Here is a 6,211-nt window from a genome sequence, read left to right as displayed (position 1 = left end):
AGGTTGTATCTCCACTGTCTCTTTATACACTATTCTTGTTTATGTTTTCCTGTCGCACATACTCGGTACTTTATTCGTAGTCACATCCATTTTGCCTTGGGACACTGCGTTTCATGCCCGCAGGTCGATTGATAGGTTGACAATCCTCCTAGTAGGCTATTAGCTTAGAGGAAGGTGTTGGTATATTCCACTTGCTCCAGAGTTACCTATTTGGTCAGTATGCTTTGGATATGTATTGATTGGTATGGCGGGGTCCTGTCCCGACCTTTGTGATTTTATGTACTTTTAGAGGCTTGTAGACAGATGTCAGGTGTGTGGATACTTGTATGGCCTTGTCAGCCTATGTTTTGAGGTTACAAATGGTCATGTCGGCCTTATAGGACCGTATGTCACATGTATAAACTTGTATATCATGTTGGGTCGTCATATGTTGAGTATTCTTTTATGTGTTATTCTTGTTATATCATGACGGGTTTTCTGGCTTATTTACCCATGATAGTATGATAAGAAAGATATGTTACATTGGTACTCAGTTGAGTAAGGCACCGGGCCTGTCGTGGACCCTTCGGTTTGGGTCGTGACACTTATGGCGCTATATGTCTTCCCAGGGATGGTATTATACACTTGGCGTGCTTGTGACTGATATTTGGTATTTTGTAGTAAATGAGCAATTTAGCTCGGTGTGTATCTCCTTATGTGAACTTTATGTGTGGATCGGGTGGCACGCTGCCACGGGTATGTTGTTTGGATCGGGTTACATGCCTCAACAATGTGATGTTGAGTACAGTTCCCTATATCTATTTTTGTGTGTTTTGTTTCCCATTTTCTGAGGAAGGTCCATATTAGCTGCGTGAGTTGAGTAGTCCCTTCTAGAGTTCGTTTTTCTTAGGTATAACATTCGAGTTTGTAGCCTATTTGCCTAAATGAAAGATGATATCTTCAGATTTGTTCGAGCTAATGTGCTTCAGCTGAGTTGTGGTAGCAAGGGTAGGTGCATGAGCCATTAAACAGTGATTTCAGGCAACCCCAACGCAATTCTCAGTACGTTCGAGGACGAACGTATGTTTAAGTGGGAGAGAATGTAATGACCCGACCGGTTGTTTTAAGCTCTAGCGCATCATTCGGCAGTTTGAGTCCATGGTAGCTTCACTTCAGGTATTATGACTTGCACGCATGGTCAGAATTGAATTTCGAGAAGTTCGGAGTTGATTTGGAGAGAAAATTCTCATTGCGTAAGCTTTAAGTTGAAGGAATTAAATAAGATTTTATTTTTGAGTAAACAACCTCGAAATTGGGATTTGAAGGTTCTAGCAGGTTCGTATAGTAATTTTAGACTTGGACATATGTCCGGATTAGGTTTTGGATAGCCCAGCGCCTATTGTGGAAGTTAGCATTTTTGGAAGAATTTCATAAGTATGGGTTGAAGTGCATTTCAATGTTATCGGTGTCCTCTTGGAATTTCAAGCCTGGGAATAGCTCCGTATGGCGATTCTGGTTTTGGGGGTACGCCCGGAAGTGGATTCACAGGTCTGTAAGTTATTTTGGAGTGGTTTGGGTAAAGTTAGAAATTTGAAAGTTTTTAAGAAGTTTGACCAGGAGTGGTCTGTTACAACCCATATCCACATGTGTTAGTTCATTCCATATATTAGTTAACATAAATCCAAGAAGGAATTATCTTTGAGATGATAAGAAGTCAATCCTATTGGTCTTAAGTGATACAAGAGTGTATAAGGGTGATTAACCAATATTAGAAGTTAAACGAATCAAGGATGTTGTAACTCGTATTTTCAGGTAATCTAGCGGTGCTTAATACACTCAAGAGGTCATTTATTAAGGTATTTTAATCATATAATATCCGTATCATAAGTCTTGAAGTCAAACGAGTTATGAAACAAAAGTCGACAAAAGTTGTCGCAACTTAGGTTCATAATTTTACTTAAACATTAGGTCAAATGTTTCTAATCTTTTATCATAATTTACAAGGAATTACGGGGTGATCTACCCACCAAATTAAAGATCTATGAGTCTAGTTTCCAACGCATTAAACCGTTCATCGATACGATCTCGGAGTAGAGAGATATTCGCGTTTTCGCGAGACTGCGCCAAGCACCTCTCTATGGGGCCCACTAAGTCGGTTTAAGATATTTGGACTTATATAGGATGACCACAACCCGTTTTTAGTCATTTCTTTTCACTATTTTCAGAACTTAGAACCCTAGGAACATCCTCTCAAGGTTCTCTCAAGATTCAAGACCCAAAAAAGGGCAAACAACACAAATCAAGTGTCGGGAATTCCGTGGCGCTAGTAAGTCTCTTGTTCTTCTTGTTGTTGCTCATTTTTGTGTCGTTCCAACTCGTGTGGGAGGTTGTTTTAAAGGGTATATGTTCTGTAAATACTCCCTAATGTTCTTAATATTAATCCTAGGTGATTTCAAGCCTTCTAAAGTGATTCTAGTGCCGAAAAACACTAATTGATCGCTAGTTTCATTTTTTTGTTGTTGTGGCAGCATTGGAGGGATATTTCTTGGAAATTTAAGGTCAAATTGGAGTTGTTCTTTCTGTATAAAGGTAAGGAACCTCTTACTCTATATGTATTTAAGATTATCCAAGTTGCGGCTAAGCCATTGAAGCTAGAACTTGTGAGATATATATCGAAAGGTTTGGTAGTAGTGTTATTGTTTTGTGGACTGTTTTGCGTTGTTGTTGGGCTGCGTATTTTACTACTATCTTGTGGAGTTTTGGAGGAGGAAGGGTGTGGAGAAACACCATATATATGTAGGTTTATGGGCTGATAGTTATTCGTAACATTTCCAGGTTGTTTGACACGACTACGGTGGTCGTCGTATGTATGGAGTGATTAGGCTGTGTGTGGACTATTTTGGGAGGCTCAATATGTTTATTATTGATGTTGTTTGGGCTGTTTGGTGATTGTTTTGAATGGTGTGAGGTCATATATATAGGGGAGGTGCTGTCCGTTTCATCGTAAAATAGGTTGTGGTCGATACATAATAGTTATGACGCTTAAATGATAACGATAGTATCGTTTCTCTTATTGTAGACTAAGGAGTTTTGACAATTGCATAGCTTGAGATTGGGGCAGTATATACAAGGTATGTGAGGCTATCCCTTTCCTTCTTTTGCACGACTCCGATTGTACATAATGTAATGAACGAGCTTCCAAAGATACTCTACTCTTAGAAGCTAGCAGTACTTACATTGTTTTCCCTCTTATGGAACGATTGATGTTAATGTTGCTTCTCTTATTCTTATGTTATCAATGTTGTTCATACTTCCTGAATCTTATAAGGTTCATAGTGAAGACTTAGTCCTAATAACGTGTACAGAGGATACCGACCTTACGTCACTCCGAAAGGTTTAAAATGTGATTCCATGAGTCGAGCATGCATTATATATATGTATCTATTTTACTCTACCGAGCCACGCTATAGTTGGCCGGGTACGGCACCTATTGTGCAACTACTGATCAGTTGGGTTTTACCGAGCTCCACGTGGCCGGGTACGATTCTACCGAGCCTATTATGGCCGGGTACGATATGATGATGATGATGCCCACAGAGGCAAATGCTTTAAAGGTTTATGTATTTATACATATGTATCATGCATTTCATGTAAGTAGCCCTCAGAGGTACTAAGATGTTACAGGTTGTATATTCTCTATCCTTGCTTACATTACTTATCGTATTTATGGTTCCTTGCCTTACATACTCAGTACTTTATTCGTACTGACGTCCTTTTATTTGTGGACGCTGCATGTCGTGCTGCAGGTCCTGATAGACAGGCAGGTACAGCTCCCCCACCACAGTAGATCAGCGGTGATTGGCGAGATCCCTTCTCCGGACTTGCCTTGGTCTTGGTATGCAATTTTTGTTATAGACATTATGGGTATGTCGGGGCCCTGTTCCGGCTATGTTGCAACACTTATGTTCTTTTAGAGGCTCATAGACAGGTGTCGGCTCATGTATAGTTTGGTATGCCTTGTCGGCTAGTTTTTGTTGTATAGTCTTTCATAGTAGCGTGGTAGCTCATACCTTATATGTAGTTTCTTGATTGTCTGGTCATCCCCTGCTATGTATATGCATGCCATCATATTTTATTGCTGGTTGTCCATGATCTAGGTCTACCATTTATATTGATCTCGTCAGCCTTAAAAGATAATAATGAAGGTTAGATGAAATGTACGTTGGTGCTCGGCAAGTGTGGTCGGGTGCTAGTCATGGCCCTTCAGTTTGGGTCGTGACAAACTTGGTATCAGAGCAAGTCTGTCCTAGGGGTTGTCTATGAGCCGTGTCTAGTAGAGTCTTGATTATGGATGTGTAGCGCGCCACATTTATAATCAGGAGGCTACATGACATCTAGGGTTGTTACCTTCTTCCTGAATCTAGATCGTGCGTAGAGTTGAGTCGTAAGTGTTTGTCTCTAATATTCACCTTGTTTTTTTCAGTGATGCCTTCGACTAGGAAGCAAACGATTAGTAGGCGGCTTGATACAGCAGCGGGAGAGGGTACCAGTCAGGTGCCCCAAGTCAGAGCAGGACAAAGTGAGGCTCAAAGTGAGATGCCCTCTCATACCTCATCTACTCCATCTCCTCCAGAGGATATTAGAAGGCACCCAGCGCCTCCAGTTCCTTCGTCTGACACTCCAGACCAGGATATGCGGAGTGCTTTGCAGTTATTGACTAGCTTGGTAGCTGCTCAGGCTCAGAGGCAGAATACAGGTGCTGCTGAGAAACCAGTTAGTACAAGAGTTCGTGATTTTATTAATTTAGACCCTCCAGTGTTTACCGGATCAGACCCCAAGGAGGACCCACAGACGTTTATTGACCAGGTTCATCGTACACTTCGTGTTATGCATGTTAGTGATACAGAGACAGTAGAGTTGGCTTCTTATCGGCTACGGGATTTAGCGGTTCTCTGGTATGATAGTTGGGAGAGATCCAGGGGTCCGAACCCTCCTCCAGCTGTGTGGAAGGAATTTTCTGAGGCCTTTCTTCGTCACTACTTGCCAGTTGAGATACGACGAGCTAGAGCTGATAAGTTCTTGAACCTTAGACAAGGTAATATGAGTGTACGAGAGTACAGTATGCAGTTTGATTCTTTGGCAAGGTATGCTCCCCATATGGTGGCCGAGATGAGTGATAGGGTGCATATGTTCGTGAATGGGTTGGGACCACATCTGATAAATGAGTGTACGACAGCCTCCTTGGTGGAGGGCATGGATATTTCCCGTATTCAAGCTTATGCCCAGACCCTAGAGGATCGTAAGCGCCAGCAGAGGGCAGTTAGGGAGCAGGATAGAGGCCAGCATAAGAGGGCGAGATTTGCAGGGTATTCTGATGACTTCAGAGGCCGCATCAGGCCACAGTTTTCGAGGAGTTCGGCGCCACCTGTAGCTAGTGCTCCTCCACAGTTTCAGAGGCCTCGATATGATCGATCCTATTCTGGTCCAGGTCAGAGTTCGCGGGCATCTGGCTCGCAACATCACAGGGATACTAGTCAGATGAGACCCCCAACACCACATTGTGATCAGTGCGGCAAGGCCCACTTTGGACTGTGTCGTCGAGGTTCTGATGCATGCTATTCGTGCGGGCAGCCTGGCCATATGATGCGGGATTGTCCTAATAGAGGAGGTGATGGTATGGCTCAGCCGACTGGATCTGTGTCTGGTTCTTCCTCATCAGTTCGACCTCCAGCACGGGGTTTTCAGCAGTCGACAGGTCGTGGTAGGGGTAGAGGTGCAGTGCCGAGTTCGAGTGGTGCTCAAAATCGAACCTATGCTCTAGTAGGTCGACAGGATCTCGAGTCGTCTCCAGATGTTGTTACAGGTATTATATCTGTGTTTTCTTATGATGTATATGCGTTGATTGATCCGGGATCTACATTATCATATGTTACACCCTTTGTGGCTAATAAGTTTGGCATTGAACCTGAATTGATAAGTAAACCCCTCGCGGTATCTACTCCGATAGGAGATTCTGTGATTGCTAGAAGGGTATATAGAGGTTGCACTGTGATGATTTGTAGTCGTCAAACCTCGGCAAATTTATTTGAGTTAGAAATGGTTGATTTTGATGTGATAATGGGAATGGACTGGTTGGCCTCATGCTATGCAAATGTTGACTGTCGTACGAAGATGGTTAGGTTCCAATTTCCGGGTGAACCCGTCATTGAATGGAAAGGGAACATTGCTACAC

At 42.7% G+C, this 6,211-nt stretch overlaps 1 long non-coding RNA gene across 1 annotated transcript; it reads left to right on the top strand.

Annotated features, from left to right (window-relative positions):
* Positions 1-3,063: 3,063 nt before the first annotated feature.
* On the top strand, positions 3,064-4,665 carry LOC138870147 (uncharacterized). Its single transcript, XR_011400382.1, has 3 exons — positions 3,064-3,110; positions 3,786-3,874; positions 4,463-4,665. It is a non-coding gene; the product is annotated as an uncharacterized lncRNA (long non-coding RNA).
* Positions 4,666-6,211: the final 1,546 nt, after the last annotated feature.

The sequence above is a fragment of the Nicotiana sylvestris genome, chromosome 6 (genome assembly GCF_000393655.2).
Source record: "Nicotiana sylvestris chromosome 6, ASM39365v2, whole genome shotgun sequence".
NCBI classification, from domain to species: domain Eukaryota; kingdom Viridiplantae; phylum Streptophyta; class Magnoliopsida; order Solanales; family Solanaceae; genus Nicotiana; species Nicotiana sylvestris.
This window is presented reverse-complemented; position numbering and strand designations above follow the sequence as displayed.